Genomic DNA, 27,124 nt, shown 5'->3' on the forward strand with positions numbered 1-27,124 from the left:
CCTCCACTAGACTGTCAATAGCATCAACCATAAACACTCTTTATCGTCCTCATGCATCGGTCCAAACCAGCATTAAACACATTAAGTCTCAGTTTCCTATTCCCAAAGACATTTCCATCTCTCCTGATCTATAGTTAATGCAAGCATTTGCCGTTGCTAGAAAGGTCTCCCTAAAATAATCGGTGGCATCTTCCACTGCTCGTGTACTCCATGTCTAACAAGAAAATCCATCGGAAATATAGTTTCCTCACCTTAACTATAACATCCTCAATTAGGCCCCTAGGCATTTTGACCGATCGGTCAGCTAACTGTAGGATGACTACAGTAGACTTGAGCTCACCTAAGTTAATTGTTCATACACGGAAGTGGGTAATAATTCATGCTCCCTCTAAGTCTAGAGTGCTCGATTAATTGTGACATTACCTACCCACAAGAATAATAGGAGCTCCAGGATCCTTTAACTTCGGGGGAAACGGTTCAAGAACCGCACTTACATTTTTCGGTAAATTTCAGTCTTAGTGTGTGGAGATTTCATTCGCCTCTTTTGCGTGCACAAGTCTTTGAGAATTTGGCATAAGTGTAACGCCCCACTTGAGGTACTGTTATTATTCTTCTTTTGCTCTTATTTGAGTTGGTTTCTTGGTATTATTGTTTGGTTGACCTTTGTTGAGTGTTATTTGAATTCTTGCTCTGAAATGGGTTGAAAATAGAAGAAGTTTAGTGTTCCAAGTTTCCTGGGGTGAAGAGGTGTTGAAGCCACGGGAAGCTGCTGGACTGTTTCCTGCGGCGACAGAACTTCCTCGTCGCGACGACAACCAACCAAATGTTTGTTAAGTTTTAGATATTTTCTTCCCTAAGGGCAATTTGACCATTCTACCCCTAATTAACAGAAAAGTGGGGACTAAAATGTAAGGAATTTTCATGGAGATATGTTTGCTATGGGGGTGTGTTTGTAATGAATCAAAGGATATAGATAGAATTCCCAAAGAAGAGTAAGGGCAAATGGGAATGCTTGTGTATAAATTTCATTAAAAGGAATTAAGTCATTGCAAACCCTTCTCTTCTTCTCCATCGCCACTCTCCTCTCTTGCTTCTTCTCAATTCTCTTTCTTTTGATCAAGGATTTTTAAAGGGCTTTTGGAGTGATTTGGGGTAGAAAATCAACCTAAGGCACCTAAGGTAAGGATTCTTGCTTTGGTTGTGAAGCTTTGTGAGTTTTTGTATATATTATATGAGGTTTTTGTTCTTTTGTTTAAGAGTGAGAAAAAAAGTCAAGCAAACCAAGTGAAGGAAGGTTAGTGAAATCTCTCCATAACAAGGTAAGTAAACCCAACCCCAAGTTGAGATTTGGGAATTTTCTTGATTAGGGTTTTGATAGCACTTATTATGATGTTATATCATTTTATATGCCATGTTATTGAGGCTTAAATAGAGATTTCTAGTGCTTTGTGATTGTTTATACATTGCAATATAAGAAGTGAATGTGGGTTGGAAGTATTTGAGATGGAATGGAGGGTATTAGAACCCTTTTGGAAGTGTCTTTCTTTGGCAGGATATGTGCTATGTGAGGGTTTTCTCCCCATTTTGGATGGTTAGAGAAAGATTTAGAATTATTGTTATAGTAGAGTTTTATTATGCACTTGAGTTGTTTGATGAAATGCCTAATAGAGGTTTGAGTATGAGTAGTGACCTTAATTCTTGCAACACTGCATATTGGCATTTCATAAGTGCATTAGTGGAGATGAACCATCCATAGGCATTAATTGTGCATTGAGAAGTGACCTAAGAAAGAGTAGAAACTTTGTGTATGCACTTGCTCTATGAGTAGAGAACTCTGTGGATGCAACTACTCTAAGGGTAGAGGAATGAGAAGTGCTAGAATCGAGTGATGAGAAAGAGTATTAGAAATGGGTGGATGCTTTGTGATCATCACCCGACAGTTATGAGAATCGGGTTGATGCTTTGTGATCACCACCTGATAGCCATTAGAAATGGGTTGACGCTTTGTGATCATCACCTGATGGGTACTAGAAACGGGTGGATGCTTTGTGACCATCACCCGGTTAGTTATTAGAAAAGGGTTATGCTTTGTGATCATCACCCATATTTATTAGAGATGGGTTGATGCTTTTTGTCATCACCCGACAGTGATTAGGAACGGGTTAATGCTTGGTGATCGTTACCCGAAAGTCATGAGGAACGGGTAGGTCTATGTGGTCTCCACCCGTAGTTATGAAAACCTGAGTAGGTGCTTTGTGATCCCCACTCGGTAGTCACTAAGAACGGGTTGGTGCTGTGTGAATTCCACCCGATAGTCATGAAAAGATGAGATGCCATCCGCCATACCTCCGGTAAGATGAGGCCATGACGTTTAGTAGGAAACAACAGAAAAGTGAGGAAAGAATTAAGAGTAACACATACGGGGATAGACAGATAGAGGGTTTTACTTCCTGAGCATTATTTGTGCTCACCCCCTTATTTTCCTTTGTGGATGCAAGATCTAGGTGATGATGCGGTCGAGGGCGTCGGCAGCGAGGAGCATAGTACACTTTTCCCCTGTTTGTCTTTTAAATGGCATTTTTGTAAAGACGTTCTTGTGTATAAGACGTATGACTTATAATACAAAGGAAAAGTTTGGGCCCATTTTCTATTGTTTTATGCATGCATTGTACTAGTTTACGCAGTTGTTACATTTTTGTATCAGAGCAAAGATTTTGGGATTGAACAGTGTACTATTCTCATCGCCACGCCGTCTTATAACCGACTGTGTGAGTTAATTCTTTCCTTATAGTAATTGTTTCTCGAGTTCATTGTGTGATTATTTTGTAGATGAGGCGTAGTTATCAGAATCGTGGTAAGGTGTGGTAATGAAGGAGAACCTTCTAACCCACCAGAGTCTATGCCCTCTCTCTGGATGAAGCTAGAATTCGGGAAATTATACAGCAAGTCATGCAGAAACCCGAGGGAGAGTTGAAACCCCCGTACAGGTACCGCTAGTTGCGCATGTCGAAAGAGGACAACCGGTACCTCCCCCAGTACAGAGCAGAGTTAAACCAATTCCGGTCTTTCTAGTCAACATCAACCCTTAAGTTTAGGGTACTACAGATCCAGTAATAGCAGAAGAGTGCTTGGGTCCATAGAACGAGCCACGGTTTTATTCCCATGTCAGACCGGGAGAAGATCCGGTATGCGAGTTTCTTGTTTCGTGATGCCTGAATTGGTGGGAATTAATGGAAGAAACTCATGATGTAACAGTAATCCTTGGGAAGATTTCGCAAGATTTTGAGGCCGAGTATAGAACAGAGGACCAAGTTCATGAGAAGGTCCAAGAATTTATCAATTTATGGCAAGGGCCAGTGCCGTGAAAGAGTATTCAGTGAAATTCAATTCTCTTGCAAGGTTCGCACTCGGAATAATTAGTACTCCGGCCTTGAAGGGATAAGTTTGTGCACTGGTTGAAGCGAGATAGCCCGGGATATAATGTAAGTTCCAACCCTCCTCGAAATTATAGTGAGGCTTTGAGGCGGCATGAAGGCTGAATTTTTGAGAATAAAATCTTCCCCGTAGGATCCTCGACATGAGGACCAAATGAGCCCCACCCTCCGCCCCCCAGAGAGAAACATGAAGTGTAAAGGTAAGACATGAAGAATCAGAAGAAAAGTTTCAGTATAGACGGAATAGAAAAGAGTGGAAGAATAAGCGACCCAGACGAAGATTTCCTCTTTGCCCTAAATGTGAAGAATCATCCAGGAGAATGTCTGGGGACCAAGAGTGTGTTATAGGTGCCGACACAGGCACATGATGAGAGATTGTAAAGCTCCTCTTCCACTAACTACTCAGAGTTCAGGAGGTACTGGTGAATGCCAGAGTGTTTACTCTATGGTACAGGGGGAAGCAGAGGCCAGTCTATCAGCTTTTACTGGTCAGTTATTGTTTCATTCAGTTCCCTTATATGCTTTAATTGATTCAGGCGCCACTCATTCGTTTATATCTTATGGGATGATTGAGAGATTAGGTTTGAAACCTATTAGTGACTCAACCCATTAAGATAGAGTTACCCGATGGGGTTAGTGTGCTGACTCAGAGATTTTGTTAAGAGTCCTTGATGATCCAGGGTAGAGAGTTAACAGTTACTTAATAGTTTTTGATATGCCCGACTTTGATATGAATTGGGCATGGATTTCCTAGGGAGATATGGAGTAGAGATTGACTGTCAGAAAAATAAGGCAGATTAATCTCGATATTGGAGATAAGTTTAGTTTTGGAGAGGGCCATCAGTTGAGCATGCTGATTAGTAGTGTGAAAGCTAGGAAGATGTTAAGAAAGGAGTGTTCGGGATATACTGCCCATGTAGTGCAGAGTGGTATGTTCCACAGCTAGATTCAAGGGGTGCCATTAGTTCGAGACTTTCTAGTGTTTTTTTCGAAAGAGTTACCGGGTTTGCCTTCAGAAGGGAGGTAGAATTTAGTATCGAACTAGCACCAGGGACAGCACCAATATCTAAAGCCCTTTATACGATAGCCCCATTTGAGCTTCAAGAATTAAAGAAGCAACTCCAAGAGCTTTTAGATAAAGGCTTTATCCGACTGAGTCATTCTCCTTGGGGAGCTCCAATCCTGTTTGTGAAAAAGAAGGATGGATACTAAGGATGTGTATTGATTATAGAGAGTTGATAAAAATTACAGTGAAGAATAATACCCGCTACCCTGGATAGATGACCTTTTTGATCATTTGAAAGGAGCGGCAGTGTTCTCCAAAATTGATTTAAGTCCGGGTATCATCAGGTAAGAGTGGTTGAGCAAGATGTGGCTAAAACTGCCTTTCGTACAAGATATGGGCATTATGAATTTGTAGTGATGCCTTTTGGCTTGACTATTCCCCATCAGTTTTTATGGACAGGTATTCCACGAGTATTGGATCAGTTTATTGTTGTCTTCATTGACGACATTCTGATTTACTCAAAGTCAAGAGAAGAACAGGAGAACACTTGAGATTAGTATGCAATGGCTGAGAGAAAGAATTGTGTGCTAAATTTTCTGAGTGTGAGTTTTGGCTTAATCAAGTGATATTCCTGGGTCATACCGTGTCGAAGAAGGGATTTCGGTAGATTCGAGTAAGGTGCAGGCAATCCTTGAATGGCAAGCCGAGAACAGTGAAAGAAATCAGGAGTTTCTTAGGTTTAGCAGGTTCTATCGGCGATTTGTAGCGGGATTCGCCCAACTAGCTAAACCATTGACAGCTCTTACCAAACAGAAAACTCTTTTTGTCTGGTCAGCAGCATGTGAGAAAGCTTTCCAGAGTTGAGGAGGTTAACAATAGCTCCTGTATTAGTGTTACCACAGAGGGTGTAGATTATGACATTTTACAGACGCCTCTCTGCAGGACTTGGCGTCGTGCTGATGCAGTTAGGTAGGGATAGCTTATGCTTCTCGTCAACTAAAGGAGTACGAGACTAGATACCCTACGCATACCTAGGTTAGCAGCCGTGGTCTTTGCCTTAAAGATTTAGAGGCATTACCTTTATGGTGTGAAGAGTAATATCTACACCGATCATAAGAGTTTTAAAGTACTTCTTCACTCAGAAGGAGTTGAATATGAGGCAGAAGGTGGTTAAACGGTTAAGGATTATGAATGTGAGATCAAGTATCAACCGGGAAAGCCAATGTGGTAGCCGATGCCTTGAGTAGAAAAGCTTTTTATTCCGGCTTACCAAGCAGAAAGAGTTAATAGAGAAATTTCTAAGGAACAGATTGAAGTGGTTTCGGAAGAATTCCAGTCTAGAGATACAGTTTCCTTTACTGAAGGAAATCAGAGAAAAGCAAGTGGCCGATGAGTGGTGTCAGAAAACAGTTCAGCAGTGCTTGAGGGCAAGACATTCGAGTTCTTTGTGAGGATGGTGTCCTCTATTTTAAGCATCGGTTGTGCATTCCTCCGAATGAGGAGTTGAACAGAAAATTCTTATGGAGGCTTATGACACAACCGTACACCAATCATCCGGAGCAACCAAGATGTATCAATGTAAGAAAGGCTATGGTGGGCAGTATGAAGAAAACATTGCAGAGTTTGTGGCTAAATGTCTAACTTGTCAGCAAGTGAAAGCGGAACACCACGGCCGTCAAGGTTGCTTCAACCATTGAGTATTCCAGAGTGGAAATGGGAGAGCATTTCAATGGATTTTATCACGGGTCTCCCCAGAGTACAGAAAGGGTGTGATGCTATATGGGTGATTGTGAATAGATTAACCAAATCAGCCCATTTCCTTCCCGTAAGGGAGAGCACCAATGCAGATCAGTTGGCTCAGATTTACCTCAAGGAAATAGTCAGATTGCATGGTGTGCCCAAGACTATAGTGTCAGATAGAGATTCCAGACTTGTTTTAGCCTTCTGGACGAGTTTACAGAGGAGTTTGGGTACCCTTTTAGCTTTCAGTACTGCCTACCATCCTCAGACAGATAGCCAAACCGAGAGAACGAACCAGGTGCTCGAGGATATGTTGAGAGCTTGTTGCATGGATTATAGAGTATCCTGGCATGAGATGTTACCCTTAGTGGAATTTGCCTACAATAATAGTTATCAGTCTACAATTAAAATGGCGCCTTACGAGGCTCTATATGGTAGACGATGTAGGTCTCCATTCCATTGGGATGAAGTAGGCGAAAAAGATGAGTTGAGTACCGCTCTTGGGCCAGAGATAACTCAGAAGCTGGTAGAAGATGTGAGGTTAATCAGGAATAGAATGAAACAAGCCCAAGATCGGCAGAAGAGTTATGCCGACTTGAAGAGGAAAGAGGTGGAATTCCAAGTGGGCGACAAAGTGTTTTTGAAAGTTTTCCCTTATAAGCGAGTAATGCGCTTTGGAAGCAAAGGGAAGTTAGCACTGAGATATGTAGGTCCATTTGAGGTCTTGCAACGAGTGGGAAAGGTGGCCTACAGATTGGCACTACCACCTAGCATGGATAGGGTGCATGATGTCTTCCATGTCTCGATGCTACGGAAATATGTAAGTGATCCCCTCCACATCCTGAGTGTAGAGGACGTCGAAGTATCAGAGAACCTAGTATATGAAGAACATCCAGTTCAGATTTTAGATCGAAGGGTTAAAGAGCTTCGGAACAAAAGTATTCCGTTAGTGAAGATCCTATGGAGGAATCACAAAGTGGAAGAGGCCACTTGGGAGGTAGAACGGGACATGCAGAATCGTTTCCCAGAGTTATTTGTATGAATTTCGGGGACGAAATTCTTTAAAGGGGGGAAGAATTGTAACGCCCCACTTGAGGTACGTAGTTATTGTTTCTTCTTTGCTCTTATTTGAGTTGGTTTCTTGGTATTATTATTTGGTTGACCTTTGTTTGAGTGTTATGTTGAATTCTTGCTCTAAAATTGGTTGAAAATAGAAGAAGTTTAGTGTTCCAAGCTTCGCCGGGGCGAAGAGGTGTTGAAGCCACGGGAAGCTGCTGGACAGTTTCGCCGCGGTGACAGAAGCTTCCTCGCCGCGGCGACGGGCCGACCAAAATGTTTGTTAAGTTTTAGATATTTTCTTCCCTAAGGGCAATTTGACCATTCTACCCCTAATTAGTAGGAAAAGTGGGGAGTAAAATGTAAGGAATTTTCATGGAGAATATGTTGATATGGGGGTGTGTTTGTAATGAATCAAAGGATATAGATGGAATTCCCAAGGAAGAGTAAGGGCAAAATGGGAATGCTTGTGCATAAATTTCATTAAAAGGAATTAAGTCATTTCAAACCCTTCATTCTTCTTCTCCATCGCCACTCTCCTTTCTTACTTCCTCTCAATTTCTCTTTCATTTGTTCAAGGATTTTTAGAGGGCTTTTGGAGTGATTTGGGGTAGAAAATCAATCTAAGGCATCCTAAGGTAAGGATTCTTGCTTTGGATGTGAAGTTTTGTGAGATTTTGAGTATATTTGAATATTGAGGGTTTTTGTTCATTTGTTTAAAGAGTAGAGAAAAAGTCAAGCAAACCAAGAGAAAGGAAGAGCTAGTGAGATCTCTCCATAACAAGGTAAGTAAATCCCAACCCAAGTTGAGATTTGAGAATTTTCTTGATTAGGGTTTTTAATAGCAATTATGTATGTATGTTATATACATGTTTTATGCTATGTTATTGAGTTTTAAATGGAGATTATTATTGCTTGTGGTTGTTCATACACTTCAATTGTGAGAAGTGAGATGTGGGTTGGAAATGTAGTTTGAGATGGAATTGAAGGATATTGAGAAATCCTTTTTGGAAGTGCTATTCTATGGCAGGAATTATGGCTATGTGAGGGAGTTTTCTCCCATTTTGGATGGTTAGAGAAAGACATAGAATTATTGTTATAGTAGAGTTTTATTATGCACTTGAGTTGTTTGATGAAATGCCTAATAGAGGTTTGAGTATGAGTAGTGAACCTTAATTCTTGCAACACTGCATATTGGCATTTCATAAGTGCATTAGTGGAGATGAACCATCCATAGGCATTAATTGTGCATTGAGAAGTGACCTAAGAAAGAGTAAGAAACTTTGTGTATGCACTTGCTCTATGAGTAGAGAACTCTGTGGATGCAACTACTCTAAGGGTAGAGAGAATGAGAAGTGCTAGAATCGAGTGAATGAGAAGAGTATTAGAAATGGGTGGATGCTTTGTGATCATCACCCGACAGTTATGAGAATCGGGTTGATGCTTTGTGATCACCACCTGAATAGCCATTAGAAATGGGTTGACGCTTTGTGATCATCACCTGATGGGTACTAGAAACGGGTGGATGCTTTGTGACCATCACCCGGTTAGTTATTAGAAAAGGGGTTGATGCTTTGTGATCATCACCCGATATTTATTAGAGATGGGTTGATGCTTTTTGATCATCACCCGACAGTGATTAGGAACGGGTTAATGCTTGGTGATCGTTACCCAAAAGTCATGAGGAATGGGTAGGTGCTATGTGGTCTCCACCCGATAGTTATGAAAATCGGGTAGGTGCTTCGTGATCCCCACTCAGTAGTCACTAAGAACGGGTTGGTGCTGTGTGAATTCCACCCGATAGTCATGAAGAGTTAGATGGTGCTGTGTGAACACCATCCGGCCGTACCTCCGGTAAGATGAGGCCATGACGTTTAGTAGGAAACAACAGAAAGTGTGAGAAAAGAATTAGTAGTAACACATACGGGGATAGACAGATAGAGAGTTTTTACTTACTGAGCATTATTTTGTGCTCACCCTCTTATTTTCCTTTGTGGATGCAGGATCCAGGTGATGATGCAGTCGGAGGGGCGTCGGCAAGCGAGGAGCAATAGCTACACTATTTCCCCTGTTTTGTCTTTTAAAAATGGCATTTTTGTAAATGACGTTCTTTGTGTATAAAAGACGTATGACTTATAATACAAAGGAAACGTTTTGGGCCCATTTTCTATTGTTATTATGCATGCATTGTACTAGTTTACAGCAGTTGTTACAATAAGCAGGTACTTGCTTAATGGCATCTAAGAGTGGAATGTTAATCTGTACCTGCTTAAGCAACTCAATCATTTCCTTCATCCTAGCACTTTTCCTAATAGTGGGAACATTTGGGGGCTCTAAGCACTGAGGAAAGGGTGCTCTCGGTATGTACGATGCAGGGGATGGTTCATTTTCCCCAACTTTTTCCTTACCCGGTCTCTGAACACTTTACTCTACAAGTGGCTCACTCTCACTCTCTTTGGCTTGGTCCCTACCTAGACTTTCCTCTTCTCTACCCTAGACTTTTACTTCCCTTTCAGGCCTAATTAGCTCTCGGCCGCTCCGAAGAGTCCTCACGGCCTTAGCTTGTTTGGAAAATCCTCTCTGTTGAGAAGAACCACTAGGGTTACCTATGACTTGACTAGGCAATTGGCCTTGTTCCCTCCTATTGACTGCTTCGGCTATTTGACCAATCTGGGTCTCTAGCTTACTAATGGATTGGGAATGAGAATGTAGAAGTTGGGTATTCTGCTCTAAATCTTAGAACCTAGCATTCATGTCGGCTTTTTGTTCCTACATGGTTTGGAGCATTTAAGCCATCATTGATTCTAGTGAACTAGGCACTAGAGTGGGCTGCTGAACGGGAGGTGGGATCCTAGGTTGGATGGGTGGTTGGATTGAAGGTTGCTCCCTATAATTGCCTTGTTGATTGGAAGGATTGTTCCTATATGACATATTATTGGGGACATTCTGAGGTGGTTATGGCTTCCATGAAAAATTAGGGTGATTACACCACCCAGGATTGTATGTGTTCTAGTACATATCGCTCCATCTCTAGAAGCCTTATGCAACCTGCACTTGCTCCTCAAAAGGGTTAGGGGCGGGTTCCTCAATTGGATGGTCAAGAGTGGAGTGCCTGGCAAAAACATCCTGGTTCACCCTATTTTGAGATGATTGTGTAGAGGGTTGCCCTTGTATAGATACAAACTGGTTAAATCAATGGGCCAACACCTCTAACTTGGAACTAATGTCATCTAACCATGACACCTCATACACGCCACCCTTCTTGGATGGTTGCCCTGAAATAGGCATTCTAGATGGAGAAATGTGATGCATTGAATTATCACTTAAGGTCTCGAAGAGTTGCCATAACTCATTCTCATCCTTGTGCATAAATGTTCCTCCACAAGAGGCATCTACCATATTCCTATGCCTTTCGGTTAGTCCGTCATAAAAACTACGAACTAATTGCCACCTAGGTACTGCGTGATGGGGACACTTCCTAAGCATTTCCTTCAAATGTTCCCAACTCTCATAAAATTCCTCGCCATCAAGTTGAGCCACTATTTGGCTCAATCCTTAAGTGAGAATGAGAATAAAATTAAGTGCACGACATCTTCATTCACATGTTGAAGTCTAACTGTGGAGCAAACCTCTAAAAATTCATCTAAGTGTTAGTATGGCTCCTCATTTAAATTCCCATAATAAATTGACAGCAATTGGATGACACTAGTTTTGATCTCATAGTGTTGTGTCTGGACATTGGGGATACGAATACATGAGGCTGAAGTGTAGGTGGTGGGTGCGAAATGTTGGCTAAGGGGCACATGTGCGGGTTCATCCTGGTCAGTTATCCTACGTACTTGTTTTCTATTCCTCTTACAAGTGCATTCAATTTCAAGATTCAAAGGTAATAACTCTTCGTTACAAAACCTTCTAGTTTGCATTCATTAATCAAACACACAAAAGACTCAACAAACAATGTAAAAACAATCTCAAAGAAAATTAACTAAATGCAAATCCTAAGAAACAAATTTTAATAAGCACACGAAACAAAACTAAAACAAATCTAAAATATAACAAAACTATACCCAACAAATTTTACACAACAAATATGCTTAATCAAAACTAAAGTTATCAATGCAACCTAAAAGAATTTAATACTAAGAACAAAAATTAAATCCTAGAATAAAAAAATCAAAGGTTAAGAGAATTTCACAATCGGGTCGTGCATACCAACCACCCGATTGCTTCCTTATGTGCTGTCAAGACCACCACTAATCTCTCCTCTTGCTCACTATCTAAGTTGGCGGCAATGTCACGGTAAGTCTTGTTGGGTCCTGAAAACATAACTTAGATATCAGACAGCCTTCAACTCTAAGACTGGTGGAGACTCAATTGACCTGCGGTTGTGTCGTCTATAGACAAGGTGGTAAGGGTTCTATATTGATGTTCTAAGGTCGACGCTCTAGAGTGGGCGACCTAGCTATATTTGCACTAACCTCTTGAATCTCAGACATGACACTCAAGCTAGATATCTCCTCAAAATGGATTTATAAGAGTGTAAATTGCATCATCACATAACATCTGTGGGCATGAGCCTCCACTAGACTGTCAATAGCATCAACCTGAAACACTCTTTAATCGTCCTCAGGCATCGGTCCTAACCAGCATTAAACACTTAATTCTCATTTCCTATTCCCAAAGACATTTCCATCTCTCTCTGATCTATAGTTAATGCAAGCATTTGCCGTTGCAGAAAGGTCTCCCTAAAATAATCGGTGGCATACTTCCACTGCTCGTGTACTCCATGTCTAAGAGACAAGAAAATCATCGGAAAATATAGTTCCTCACCTTAACTATACACCTCAATTAGGCCCCTAGGCATTTTGACCGATCGGTCACTAACTGTAGGATGACTACGTAGACTTGAGCTCACCTAAGTTAAATTGTTCATACACGGAGTGGGTAATGGTCATGCTCGCCTCTATCGAAGAGTGCTCGATTAATTGTGACATTACCTATCACACAAGAAAAATAGGAGCTCCAGGATCCTTTAACTTCGGGGGAATACGGTTCAAGACACCGCACTTACATTTTTCGGTAAATTTACAGTCTTAGGTGTGTGAGATTTCATTCGCCCTCTTTTGCGTGCACAGTCTTTAGGAATTTGGCATAAGTGTAACGCCCCACTTGAGGTACGTAGTATTATTTCTTCTTTTTGCTCTTATTTGAGTTGTTTCTTGGTATTATTGTTTTGGTTGACCTTTGTTTGAGTGTTTATGTTGAATTCTTGCTCTGAAATTGGTTGAAAATAGAAGAAGTTTAGTGTTCCAAGTTTCGCTGGGTGAAGAGGTGTTGAGCCACGGGAGCTGCTGGACTGTTTCGCTGCGGCGACAGAAGCTTCCTCGTCGCGACGACAAGCCAACCAAATGTTTGTTAAGTTTTAGATTTTCTTCCCTAAGGGCAATTTGACCATTCTCCCCTATTAACAGGAAAAGTGGGGACTAAAATGTAGGAATTTTCATGGAGAATATGTTGCTATGGGGTGTGTTTGTAATGAATCAAAGGATATAGATAGAATTCCCAAAGAAGAGTAAGGGGCAAAATGGGAATGCTTGTGTATAATTTTCATTAAAGGAATTAAGTCATTGCAAACCTTCTTCTTCTCTTTCTTCCATCGCCACTCTCCTCTCTTTCTTCTTCTCAAATTCTCTTTCTTTTGATCAAGAGTTTTAAAGGGCTTTTGGAGTGATTTGGGGTAGATCACCTAAGGCACCCTAAGGTAAGGATTCTTGCTTTGGTTGTGAAGCTTTGTGAGTTTTTGTATATATTGAATATGGAGGGTTTTGTTTTGTTCTTTTGTTTTAAGAGTAGAGAAAAAAAGTCAAGCAAACCAAGTGAAAGGAAGAGTTATTGAAATCTCTCCATAACAAGGTAAGTAAACCAAACCCAAGTTGAGATTGGGAATTTTCTTGATTAGGGTTTTGATAGCACTTATGTATGTATGGTTTATTACATGTTATATGCCATGTTATTGAGCTTAAATAGAGATTTAGTGCTTTGTGATTGTTTATACTGCAATATAAGAAGTGAGATTGGGTTGGAAAGTAGTTTGAGATGGAATTGGAGGGTATTAAGGAACCCTTTGGAAGTGTCTTTCTTTGGCAGGATATGTGCTTATGTGAGGGGTTTTCTCCCCATTTTTGGATGGTTAGAGAAAGATTTAGAATTATTGTTATAGTAGAGTTTTATTATGCACTTGAGTTGTTTGATGAAATCCTAATAGGTTTAGTATGAGTAGTGAACCTTAATTCTTGCAACACTGCATATTGGCATTTCATAAGTGCATAGTGGAGATGAACCATCCAGGCATTAATTGTGCATTGAAGTGACCTAAGAAAGAGTAGAAACTTTGTGTCTCACTTGCTCTATGAGTAGAGAACTCTTGTGGATGCAACTACTCTAAGGGTAGAGAGAGAATGAGAAGTGCTAGAATGAGTGAATGAGAAGAGTAGTAGAAAATGGGTGGATGCTTTGTGATCATCACCCGACAGTTATGAGAATCGGGTTGATGCTTTGTGATCACCACCGTGAATAGCATTAGAAATGGGTTGACGCTTTGTGATCATCACCGATGGGTACTAGAAACGGGTGGTATGCTTTTGACCATCCACCGGTTAGTTATTAGAAAAGGTGTGATGCTTTGTGATCATCACCCGATATTTATTAGAGATGGGTTGATGCTTTTTGATCATCACCCGTCAGTGATTAGGAACGGTAATTGCTTGGTGATCGTTACCCGAAGTCATGAGGAACGGGTAGGTACTATGTGGTCTCACCCATAGTTATGAAAAACTGAGTAGTGCTTGTGATCCCACTCGGTAGTCACCTAAGAACGGGTTGTGCTGTGTGAATTCCACCCAAGTCATGAAGAGAAGATTAGATCACATCCGGCCTACCTCGGTAAAAATGAGCCATGACGTTTAGTAGGAAACAACAGAAAATGTGAGGAAAGAATTAGAGTAACACATACGGGGATAGACAGATAGAGGTTTTTACTTACTGAGCATTATTTTGTGCTCACCCGCTCCTTATTTTCCTTTGTGGATGCAGAGTCTAGGTGATGATGCAGGTCGTAGGGCGTCGGCAGCGAGGAGCATACTACACTATTTCCCCTGTTTTTGTCTTTTAAAAATGGCATTTTTGTAAATGACGTTCTTTGTGTATAAAGACGTATGACTTATAATACAAAGGAAAAGTTTTGGGCCCATTTTCTATTGTTTTTATGCATGCATTGTACTAGTTTACAGGCAGTTGTTACAATTTTTTGTGAAACAAGCAAAGATTTTGGGATTGAACATGTACTATCTCATCGCCACGACTTCTTATAACCGACTGTGTGAGTTAATTCTTTTCTTATAGTAATTGTTTCTCTAGTTCATTGGTGTGTATGTTTGTAGATGAGGCGTAGTTATCAGAATCGGTGTAAGGGTGTGGTGGAATGAAGGAGAACCTTCTAACCCCCAGAGTCTATGCCCCTCTCTTGGATGAAGCTAGAATTCGGGAAATATCAGCAAGTCATGGCAGAAAAAGCCCGGGGACGAGTTGAAACCCCCTACAGAGTACCGCTAGTCGCATGTGAAAGAGACAACCGGTGACCCCCCCAGTACAGAGCAGAGTTAACCAATTACGTCTTTCTAGTCAACATCAACCCTTAGAGTTTTAAGGTACTACAGATCCCAGTTAATAGCAGAAGAGTGGCTTGGGTCCCTAGAAACGAGCCACGGTTTATTTCCCATTTCAGACCGGGAGAAGATCGGTATGCTAGTTTCTTGTTTCGGGGTGATGCCTAATTTGGTTGGAATTAATGGAAGAAACTCATGATGTAACATAATGCCTTGGGAAAGTTAGGCATAGTTTTGAGGCGAGTTATAGAACAAGGACCAACTTCATGAGAAGGGTCCAGAATTTATCAATTTATGGCAAGGATCTAGTGCCGTGAAAGAGTTTCAGTGAAATTCAATTCTCTTGCAAGGGTTCGCACTCGGAATAATTATACTCCGGCCTTGAGAAGGGATAGTTTGTGCACTGGTTGAATCCAGAGATAGCCCGGGATATAATGATAAGTTCCAACCTCCTCGAAATTAGTGAGGCTTTGAGGGCGGGCAATGAAGGCTGAGATTTTTGAGATAAAATCTTCCCCGTAGTCCCGACAATGAGGACCAAAAGACCACCCTCCGCCCCCCAGAGAGAGAAACATGAAGGTGTAAAAGGTAACAGACATGAAAATCAGAAGAAGAAGTTTTCAGTATAGACAATAGAAAAGAGTGGAAGAATAAGGACCCCAGACAGAAGGATTTCCTCTTTGCCCTAAATGTGGGAAAGATCATCCCGAGAATTTCTAAGGACCCAGAAGTGTGTTTATAGTAGGTGCCGACCAGCCAGGGCACATGATGAGAGATTGTAAAGCTCCTCTTCACACTAACTACTCAGAGTTTCAGGAGGTACTGTGAATGCCAGAGTGTTTACTATGGTAACAGGGGGAAGCGACGGCCCGTCTATCAGCTGTTACTGGTCAGTTATGTTTCATTCAGTTCCCTTATATTGCTTTAATTGATTCAGGCGCCACTCATGTCGTTATATCTATCTGGGATGATTGAGAGATTAGGTTTGAAACCTATTAGTGACTCAAACCCATTAAGAAGGTTACCCGCATGGGTTAGTGTGCTGACTCAAGAGAGTTTGTTAAGAGAGTCCTTGATGATCCAGGTAGAGAGTTACAGTTTGACGTTAATAGTTTTGATATGCCCGACTTTGATATGATATTGGGCATGGATTTCCTAGGGAGATATGGAGGTAGAGATTGACTGTCAGAAAATAAGGCAGATTAATCTCGATAGTGGAGATAATTTTAGTTTTGTGAGAGGCCATCAGTGTGAGCATGCTGATTAGTAGTGTGAAAGCTAGGAAGATGTATAGAAAGGAGTGTTCGGGATATACTGCCCATGGTGCAGAGTGGTGATGTTCCACACTAGAGATTCAGAGGTTGCCAGTAGTTCGAGACTTTCTAGATGTGTTTCGAAAGAGTTTACCGGGTTGCCTTCAGAAAGGGAGGTGAATTTAGTATCGAACTAGCACCAGGGACCGCACAATATCTAAAGCCCTTTAATCGATAGCCCCAGGTTGAGCTTCAAGAATTAAAGAAGCAACTCCAAGAGCTTTTAGATAAAGCGTTTATACCGACTGAGTCATTCTCCTTGGGGAGCTCCAATCCTTTTGTGAAAAAGAAGGATGGATCACACGGATGTGTATGATTATAGAGGATTGAATAAAATTACAGTGAAGAATAGTACCCGCTACCACTGGATAGATGACCTTTTTGATCAGTTTGACAAGGTAGCGGCAGTGTTCTCCACAAATTGATTTAAAGTCCGGGTATCATCAGGTAAGAGTGGGTTAGCAGATGTGGCAAAACTGCCTTTCGTACAAGATATGGGCATTATGATTTGTAGTGATGCCTTTTGCTTGACTAACTTCCCCATCAGTTTTTATGGACAGGTATTCCACGAGTATTGTGATCAGTTTTGTTGTCTTCATTGACGACATTCTGATTTACTCAAAGTCAAGAGAATAACATGAGAAACACTTTGAGATTAGTAGTTGCAATGCTAGAGAAAAGAAGTTGTGTGCTAGAATTTTCTGAGTGTGAGTTTTGGCTTAATCAAGTGATATTCCTGGGTCATACCTGTCGAAGGAGGGATTTCGGTAGATTTCGAGTAAGGTGCAGCAATCCTTGAATGGCAGAAGCCGAGAACAGTGAAAGAAATCAGGAGTTTTCTTAGGTTATAGCAGGTTCTACTTCGCGTTTGTAGCGATTCTCCCAACTACTAAACCATTGACGCTCTTACCAAACAGAAAAACCTCTTTTGTCTGGTCACAGCATGTGAAGAAACTTCCAAGAGTTGAGGAAGAGTTAACAATGCTCCTGTATTAGTGTTACCACAGGAGGGTAGATTATGACATTTTTCAGAACGCCTCTCTGCAGGGACTTGGCGTCGTGCTGATGCAGTTAGGTAGGGGTATAGTTATGCTCTCGTCAACTAAAGGAGTACGAGACTAGATACCCTACGCATACCTAGAGTTAGCAGCCGTGGTCTTTGCCTAAGATTTAGGGCATTCCTTATTTTGAAGAGTAATATCTACACCGATCATAAGAGGTTAAAGTACTTCTTCACTCGAGGAGTTGATATGAGCAGAGAAGGTGGTGTAACTGGTTAAGGATTATGAATGTGAGATCAAGTATCAACCGGGAAAAAGCCAATGTGGTAGCCGATGGCCTTGAGTAGAAAAGCGTTATTTTATTCCGCTTACCAAGCAGAAAGAGTTAATAGAGAAATTTTCTAAGGACAGATTGAAGTGGTTTCGGGAAGAATTGCCAGTCTAGAGATACAGTTTTCTTTACTGAGAGAAATCAGGAAAAGCAAGTGGCCGATGAGTGGTGTCAGAAAACAGTTCAACACAATGCTTAGGGCAAGACATTCGGTTCTTTGTGAGAGATGGTGTCCTCTATTTTAAGCATCGGTTGTGCATTCCTCCGAATGAGGAGTTGAAACAGAAAATTCTTATGGAGGCTTATGACACACCGTACACCAATCATCCGGGAGCAACCAAGATTATCAAGATGTAAGACAGCTATTGGTGGGCAGGTATGAAGAAAGACATTGCAGAGTTGTGGCTAAATGTCTAACTTGTGCAGCAAGTGAAAGCGGAACACCAACGGCCGTCAAGGTTGCTTCCCATGAGTATCCAGAGGGAGAATGGGAGAGCATTTCAATGGATTTTATCACGGGTCTCCCCAGATACGAAAGGGTGTGATGCTATATGGTGATTGTGAATAGATTAACCAAATCAGCCCATTTCCTTCCCGTAAGGGAGAGCACCATGCAGATCAGTTGGCTCAGATTACCTAAGGAAATAGTCAGATTGCAATGGTGTGCCCAAGACTAAGTGTCAGATAGAGATTCCACGACTTGTTTTAGCCTTCTGGACGAGTTTACAGAGGAGTTTGGGTACCCTTTTAGCTTCAGTACTGCCTACCATCCTCAGACAGATAGCCAAAACCGAGAGAACGAACCAGGTGCTCGAGGATATTTGAGCTTGTGCATGGATTTATAGAGTATCCTGGCATGAATGTTCCCCTTAGTGGAATTTGCCTACAATAATAGTTATCAGTCTACAATTAAAAGGCTGCCTTACGAGGTCTATATGGTAGACGATGTAGTCTCCCATTCCATTGGGATGAAGTAGGCGAAAAAGATGAGTTGAGTACCGCTCTTGGGCCAGAGATAACCAGAAGCTGGTAGAAGATTGTGAGGTTACATCAGGAATAGATGAAACAAGCCCAAGATCGGCAGAAGAGTTTAAGGCCGACTTGAAGAGGAAGAGGTGGAATTCCACGTGGGCGACAAAGTGTTTTTTGAAAGTTTTCCCTTATAAGAGCAGTAAGCGCTTTGGAAGCAAAGGGATTAGCACTGAGATATGTAGGGGTCCATTGAGGTCTTGCACGAGTGGGAAAGGTGGCCTACAGATTGGCACTACCACCTAGCATGGATAGGGTGCATGATGTCTTCCATGTCTCGATGCTACGGAAATATGTAAGTGATCCCCTCCACATCCTGAGTGTAGAGGACGTCGAAGTATCAGAGACCTAGTATATGAAGAACATCCAGTTCAGATTTTAGATCGAAGGGTTAAAGAGCTTCGGAACAAAGTATTCCGTGTGGAAATCCTATGGAGGAATCACAAAGTGAAGAGGCCACTTGGGAGGTAGAACGGGACATGCAAATCGTTTCCTAGAGTTAGGTTTGTATGAATTTCGGGGCGAAATTCTTTAAAGGGGGAGAATTGTAAAGCCCACTTGAGGTACGTAGTTATTGTTTCTTCTTTGCTCTTATTGAGTTGGTTTTCTCTGGTATTATTATTGGTTGACCTTTGTTTGAGTGTTATGTTGAATTCTTGCTCTAAAATTGGTTGAAAATAGAAAGTTTAGTGTTCCAAGCTTCGCCGGGGCGAAGAGGTGTTGAAGCCACGGGAAGCCCTGCTTACTGTTTCGCCGCGGCGACAGAAGCTTCCTCGTCGCGACGACAAGCCCAACCAAATGTTTGTTAAGTTTTAGGATATTTTCTTTCCCCTAAGGGCAATTTACCATTTACCACCCAATTACAGAAAGTGGGAGTAAAATGTAAGGACTTTCATGGGAATATGTTTGCTAGGGGGTGTGTTTGTAAATGAATCAAAGGATATAGATAGAATTCCCAAAGAAGAGTAAGGGAATGGGAATGCTTGTGGATAAATTCATTAAAAGGATTAAGTCCATTGCAAACCCTTCATTCTCTTCTTCTCACGCCTTCTACTGTTTGCTTCCTCTCAAATTCTCTTTCTTTGATCAAGGAGTTTTAAAGGCTTTTGGAGTGATTTGGGATAGAAAAATCAACCTAAGGCACCCTAAGGTAAGGATTCTTGCTTTGGTTTTGAAGCTTTGGTGAGTTTTTTAAATATTGAAATATTGAGGGTTTTTGTTCTTTTGTTTAAGAGTAGAGAAAAAAGCAAGCAAACCAAGTGAAGGAAGAGAGTTAGTGAAATCCCTCCATACAGGTAATAAACCCACCCCAAGTTGAGATTGGAATTTTCTTGATTAGGATTTTGCTAACTTAGGGTATGTTTATATACATGTTATATGTCTGTTATTTGAGGCTAAATAGAGATTTCTATGCTCGTTGTGATTGTTTATACATTGCAAATATAAGAAGTGAGAGATGTGGTTGGAAGGTAGTTTGAGATGGAATTGGAGGTATTAAGGAACCCTTTTGGAAGTGTCTTTTCTTTGGAAGGATATTGTGGCTATGTGAGGGGTTTCTTCTCCCATTGTGGATGGGTTTAGAAGACGATTGAATTATTGTTATGTAGGAGTTTTATATGCACTTGAGTTGTTTGATGAAATGCCTAATAGAGGTTTGAGTAGGAGTAGTGAACCTTAATTCTTGCAACACGCATATTGATTTCATAAGTGCATTAGTGGAGATGACCCTCCATAGGCATTAATTGTGCATTGAGAATGACCTAAGAAGAGTAGGAAACTTTGTGTATGCACTTTCTCTATGAGTAGAGACTTTGTGGAGCAACTACTCTAAGGGTAGAGAGAATGAGAATGTGCTAGAATAGAGTGATGAGAAGAGTATTAGAATGGGTGGTGCTTTGTGATCATCACCCGACAGTTATGCGAGAATCGGGTTGAGTGCTTGTGCATCACCACCTGATAGACCATTAGAAATGGTTTATGCTTGTGATCTCACCCGATAGGTACTAGAACTGGTGTGTATGCTTTGTGACCATCACCCTTTAGTTATTAGAAAAGGGGGTTGATGCTTTGGTGATCATCACCCGATATTTATTAGAGATGGGTTGATCTTTTTGATCATCACCCGACAGTGATTGAACGGTTTATGCTTGGTGATCGTTACCCAAAAGTCATGAGGAATGGTAGGTGCTATGTGGTCTCACACCGAAGTTAAAGAGAGAATGACTTCCTAACAAAGTGTTTAAAGCTTTAGTTTTCTCTTTAGAGATGCGAGAGTTCTCATAAGCTTCGTGTCTTAGCTCATCTAACTCCGAAAATTGGAGTTTCCTATGGTCACCGGCCGTGGTCATATCAAAATTGAATTTCCTTGTGGCCCAATATGCTTTATGTTCAAGTTCTACAGGTAAATGGCATGCTTTCCCAAAAACTAACTGATAAGGGGACATGCCAATAAGGGTACGATATGCAGTTCGATGGGCCCAAAGTGCATCATTTAGACGCATTGACCAATCCTTACGATCGGGCCGTACCATTTTCTCTAAGATAGTCTTAATTTTCCTATTAGCACGTTCCACTTGTCCACTAGTTTGAGGGTGATAAGGTGTGGCAACTCGATGGGTGATTGAATACTTTTTCAATAGTGAGCCAAAGTGCCTATTGGTGAAATGTGAGCCACCATCACTTATGATGGCGCACGGATGACTGAAATTGCTAAAGATATGAGATTGAACAAAGTTGACGACCACCCTATGATCATTGGTCCTAGTGGCAATGGCTTCTACCCATTTAGACACATAATCCACTGCGAGCAAGATATATTCAAAGCCAAAAGATGGGGGAAATGGACCCATGAAATCAATACCCTACACCTCAAACACTTCCACAATCAAAATAGGATTCAGGGGCATCATATCTCATCTACCAATATTCCCTACTTTTTGAGATGAAGTATAAGCACGACAATAAAAGAATGCATCACAAAAAAAAGAGGGCCAATAGAAACCACACTGGAGGACCTTTAAAGCGGTCCTCTTTCCACTATAATTACCACCACTAGCATAAGAATGACAAAATGCAAGTACACTACTAAACTCGTGGTCGAGAACACATCTCCTAACTATCTGGTCTGCACACACCCTGAAAAGGTCCGAGTCTTCCCAAAAATAATGTTTGATGGTTGCAATGAAATGATCTTTCTGAGTTTTGGTCCACCCTAATGGTAATTGTCCTCCGGCCAAGTAATTGACTATATGGGCATACTAAGGTGCTTTGGATTGGGATATCGCAAATAGTTGCTCATCTGGGAAAGATTCATTCAAACATTAACCAGGGACATACTTTGTAAAGAGTCTAGACAAGTGGTCGGCGACCATATTATCACTACCCTTTTTATCTTTGATTTCTAGATCAAACTCTTGCAACAACAAAATCCGTCGAATTAGTCTAGGCTTAGTGTCTTTCTTGGCTAACAAATACCTAACTGCAACATCGTCTGTAAAGACAACTATCCTAGACCCAAGAAGATAAGACCGAAACTTATCAAGGGAAAACACTACTGCAAGCAACTCTTTCTCCGTAGGGGTATAATTACATTGAGCATCAGATAGGGTCTTGCTTGCATAGTAGATCACAACGGGATTTTTATTCCCCCGTTGGCCAAGGACTGCACCAATGGCATAGTCCAACGCATCACACATCACTTCAAAAGGTAGGTTCCAATCAGGAGGTTGCATGACGGGTGCTATGGTCAACGCTTCCTTCAAAATGGTAAAGGCAATCATACAAGAGTCATAAAAAACAAATGACACATCTTTAGCAAGCAAATCACACAAAGGCTTGGAGATCTTGCTAAAATTCTGGATGAAACACCTATAAAATCCTGCATGGCCTAGGAAAGATCTAATTTGTTTGACCAACAAAGGCGGTGGTAGTTGAGAAATCAACTATACCTTTGCCTTATCCACTATTATCCCCTCCTTGGAAACTACATGACCTAAGACAATTCCCTTTGAACCATGAAATGGCTCTTTTCCCAACTAAGAACAAGATTTGTCTCTTTACAACGTTTTAACACCAACTCAAGTTTTTCGAGAAAATCATCAAAAGATGCATCAAACACAGAAAAATCATCCATGAAGACTTCAAGGAATTGACCCATCATGTCAGAAAATATTGATAACATGCACCTTTGAAACGTTGTCAGTGCATTGCATAACCCGAAGGGCATGCGAAGAAAGGCAAACGTACCAAAAGGACATGTGAACGTGGTCTTTTCCTGGTCTTCGGGGGCAACTGGTACTTGGTTATACCCGGAATAGCTATCCAGAAAACAATAGAAAACTTGCCTTGCAAGTTTTTCTAGGATTTGGTCAATAAATGGGAGTAGGAAATGATCTTTCCTAGTGGCTAGGTTGAGCTTCCTATAGTCAATGCAAACTCTCCATCCTATGGGAGTACGGGTAGGAATTCGCTCACCTTTTTCATTTTCAACAACGGTGAGGCCATTCTTCTTAGGTACAACATGGGTTGGACTCACCTATTGGCTGTCGGATAGAGGGTAGATGATACCTGCATCAAGCCATTTGATCACTTCTTTCTTCACCACCTCCTTCATGTTTGGGTTTAATCTTCTTTGAGCTTCATGACCGGTTTAGCATTCTCCTCACAAAATATGCGATGCATGTACAAAGAAGGGCTAATCCCTCGCAAATTGGCTACCGACCAACCGATTGCTTCCTTATGTGCTGTCAAGACCACCACTAATCTCTCCTCTTGCTCACTATCTAAGTTGGCGGCAATGATCACGGGTAAAGTCTTGTTGGGTCCTAGGAAAACATAACTTAGAGTATCAGACAAGGCCTTCAACTCTAAGACTGGTGGAGACTCAATTGACCTCGGTTGTGTCGTCTTAGACAAAGGTGGTAAGGGTTCATACTTGATGTTCTAAGGTCGACGCTCTAGAGTGGGCGACCTAGCTATATATGCACTAACCTCTTGAATCTCAGACATGACACTCAAGCTAGATATCTCCTCAACAAATGGATTTATAAGAGTGTAAATTGCATCATCACATAACATCTGTGGGGCATGAGCCTCCACTAGACTGTCAATAGCATCAACCATGAAACACTCTTTATCGTCCTCATGCATCGGTCCTAAACCAGCATTAAACACATTAAGTCTCAGTTTCCTATTCCCAAAAGACATTTCCATCTCTCCTGATCTATAGTTAATGCAAGCATTTGCCGTTGCTAGAAAAGGTCTCCCTAAAATAATCGGTGGCATACTTCCACTGCTCGTGTACTCCATGTCTAAGACAAGAAAATCCATCGGAAAATATAGTTCCTCAACCTTAACTATAACATCCTCAATTAGGCCCCTAGGCATTTTGACCGATCGGTCAGCTAACTGTAGGATGACTACAGTAGACTTGAGCTCACCTAAGTTAAATTGTTCATACACGGAAGTGGGTAATAAGTTCATGCTCGCCTCTAAGTCTAAGAGTGCTCGATTAATTGTGACATTACCTATCACACAAGAAATAATAGGAGCTCCAGGATCCTTTAACTTCGGGGGAATACGGTTCAAGACAACCGCACTTACATTTTTCGGTAAATTTACAGTCTTAGGTGTGTGAGATTTCATTCGCCTCTTTTGCGTGCACAAGTCTTTGAGGAATTTGGCATAAGTGTAACGCCCCACTTGAGGTACGTAGTTATTATTTCTTCTTTTGCTCTTATTTGAGTTGGTTTCTTGGTATTATTGTTTGGTTGACCTTTGTTTGAGTGTTATGTTGAATTCTTGCTCTGAAATTGGTTGAAAATAGAAGAAGTTTAGTGTTCCAAGTTTCGCTGGGGTGAAGAGGTGTTGAAGCCACGGGAAGCTGCTGGACTGTTTCGCTGCGGCGACAGAAGCTTCCTCGTCGCGACGACAAGCCAACCAAAATGTTTGTTAAGTTTTAGATATTTTCTTCCCTAAGGGCAATTTGACCATTCTACCCCTAATTAACAGGAAAAGTGGGGACTAAAATGTAAGGAATTTTCATGGAGAATATGTTGCTATGGGGGTGTGATTTGTAATGAATAAAGGATATAGATAGAATTCCCAAAGAAGAGTAAGGGCAAAATGGAATGCTTGTGTATAAATTTCATTAAAAGGAATTAAGTCTTGCAAACCCTTATTCTTCTTCTCCATCGCCACTCTCCTCTCTTGCTTTTCTCAAATTCTCTTTCTTTTGATCAAGGAGTTTTAAAGGGCTTTGGAGTGATTTGGGGTAGAAAATCAACCTAAGCACCCTAAGGTAAGGATTTTGCTTTGGTTGTGAAGCTTTGTGAGTTTTTGTATATATTGAATATTGAGGGTTTTGTTCTTTTGTTTAAGAGTAGAGAAAAAAAGTCAAGCAACCAAGTGAAGGAAGAGTAGTGAAATCTTCCATAAAAAGGTAAGTAAACCCCAACCCAAGTTGAGATTGGGAATTTTCTTGATTAGGGTTTTGATAGCACTTATGTAGTATGTTATATACATGTTTATGCCATGTTATTGAGGCTTAAATAGAGATTTCTAGTGCTTTGTGATTGTTTTACATTGCAAATATAGAAGTGAGATGTGGGTTGGAAACGTAGTTGAGATGGAATTGGAGGGTATTAGGAACCCTTTTGGAAGTGTCTTTCTTGGCAGATATGTGGCTATGTGAGGGGTTTCTCCCCATTTTGGATGGTTAGAGAAAGATTTAGAATTATTGTTATAGTAGAGTTTTATTATGCATTGAGTTGTTTGATGAAATGCCTAATAGAGGTTTGAGTATGAGTAGTGAACCTTAATTCTTGCAACACTGCTATTTGGCATTCATAAGGCATTAGTGGAGATGAACCATCCATAGGCATTAATTGTGGCATGAGAAGTGACCTAAGAAAGAGTAAGAAACTTTGTGTAGCACTTGCTCTATGAGTAGAGAATCTTGTGGATGCAACTACTCTAAGGGTAGAGAGACAGAGAAGTGCTAGATAGAGTGATGATGAGAAGAGTATTAGAAATGGGTGGATGCTTTGTGATCATCACCGACAGTTATGAGAATCGGTGATGCTTTGTGATCACACATGAATAGCCATTAGAAATGGGTTGACGCTTTGTGATCATCACCTGATGGGTACTAAGGAAACGGGGGATGCTTTGTGACCATCACCGGTAGTTATTAGAAAAGGGGTTGATGCTTTGTGATCATCACCGATATTATTAGAGATGGGTTGATGTTTTTGATCTGATCATGCATGACAGTGATAGGAAGGGTTAATGCTGTGTGATCGTGTACCCGAAAGTCATGAGGAACGGGTAGGTACTATGTGGTCTCCGATAGTTATGAAAACTGAGTAGGTGTGTTGTGATCCACTCGGTAGTCACTAAGAACGGGTTGGTGTGTGTGAATTCCACCGATAGTCATGAAGAGTGAGATGCCAATCCGGCCCTACCTCCGGTAAGATGAGGCCATGACGTTTAGTAGGAAACAACAGAAAATGTGAGGAAAGAATTAAGAGTAAACATACGGGGATAGACAGATAGAGGGTTTTACTTACTGAGCATTATTTGTGCTCCACCCCTTATTTCCTTTGTGGATGAAGATCTAGGTGATGTGATCGTCGGAGGGGCGGCAGTCGGAAGCGAGGAGCAATAGCTACACTATTCCTGTTTTGTCTTTTAAAAATGGCATTTTTGTAAATGCGTTCTTTGTGATAAAAGACGTATGACTTATACTACAAAGGAAAGTGTTTGGGCCCATTTATTTGTTTTTAGCATGCATTGTACTAGTTTACAGCAGTTGTTACATTTTTTGTATCAGAGCAAAGATTTTGGGATTGAACAGTGTACTATTCTCATCGCCACGACGTCTTATAACCGACTGTGTGAGTGTTTTCTTTCTATAGTAATGTTTCCGAGTTCATGGTGTGATTATTTTTTAGATGAGGCGTAGTTATCGAATCGTGGTAAGGGTGTGGTGAATGAAGGAGAACCTTCTCACCACCCGAGTCATGCCATCCTCTCTTGGATGAAGCTAGAATCGGGAAATTATCAGCAAGTCATGCGGAAACGAGGGAGATTGAAACCCCCTACAGGTAGCTAGTTGCGCATGTCGAAAGAGGACAACCGGTACCTCCCCAGTACAGAGCAGAGTTTAAACCAATACGGTTTTCTAGTCAACATCAACCCTTAGAGTTTAGGGTACTACAGATCGTAATAGCAGAAGAGTGGCTTGGGTCCATAGAACGAGCCCCGGGTTTTTGTCCCTGTCAGACCGGAGAAGACTCGGTATGCGAGTTTCTTGTTTGGGGTGATGCTGAAATTATGGTGGGAATTTAATGGCAAAAGAAATCATGATGCTAACAGTAAGGACTTGGGAAGAGTTCAGGCAAGAGTTTTGAGGCGAGTATAGAACAGAGGACCAAGTTCATGAGAGGTCCAAATTATCAATTTATGGCAAGGACTAGTGCCGTGAAAGAGTTCAGTGAAATTCAATTCTCTTGCAAGGTTCGCACTCGGAATAATTAGTACTCCGGCCTT

The sequence above is a fragment of the Pistacia vera genome, unplaced genomic scaffold, assembly GCF_008641045.1.
Source record: "Pistacia vera cultivar Batoury unplaced genomic scaffold, PisVer_v2 Contig38, whole genome shotgun sequence".
Taxonomy (NCBI): Eukaryota; Viridiplantae; Streptophyta; class Magnoliopsida; order Sapindales; family Anacardiaceae; genus Pistacia; species Pistacia vera.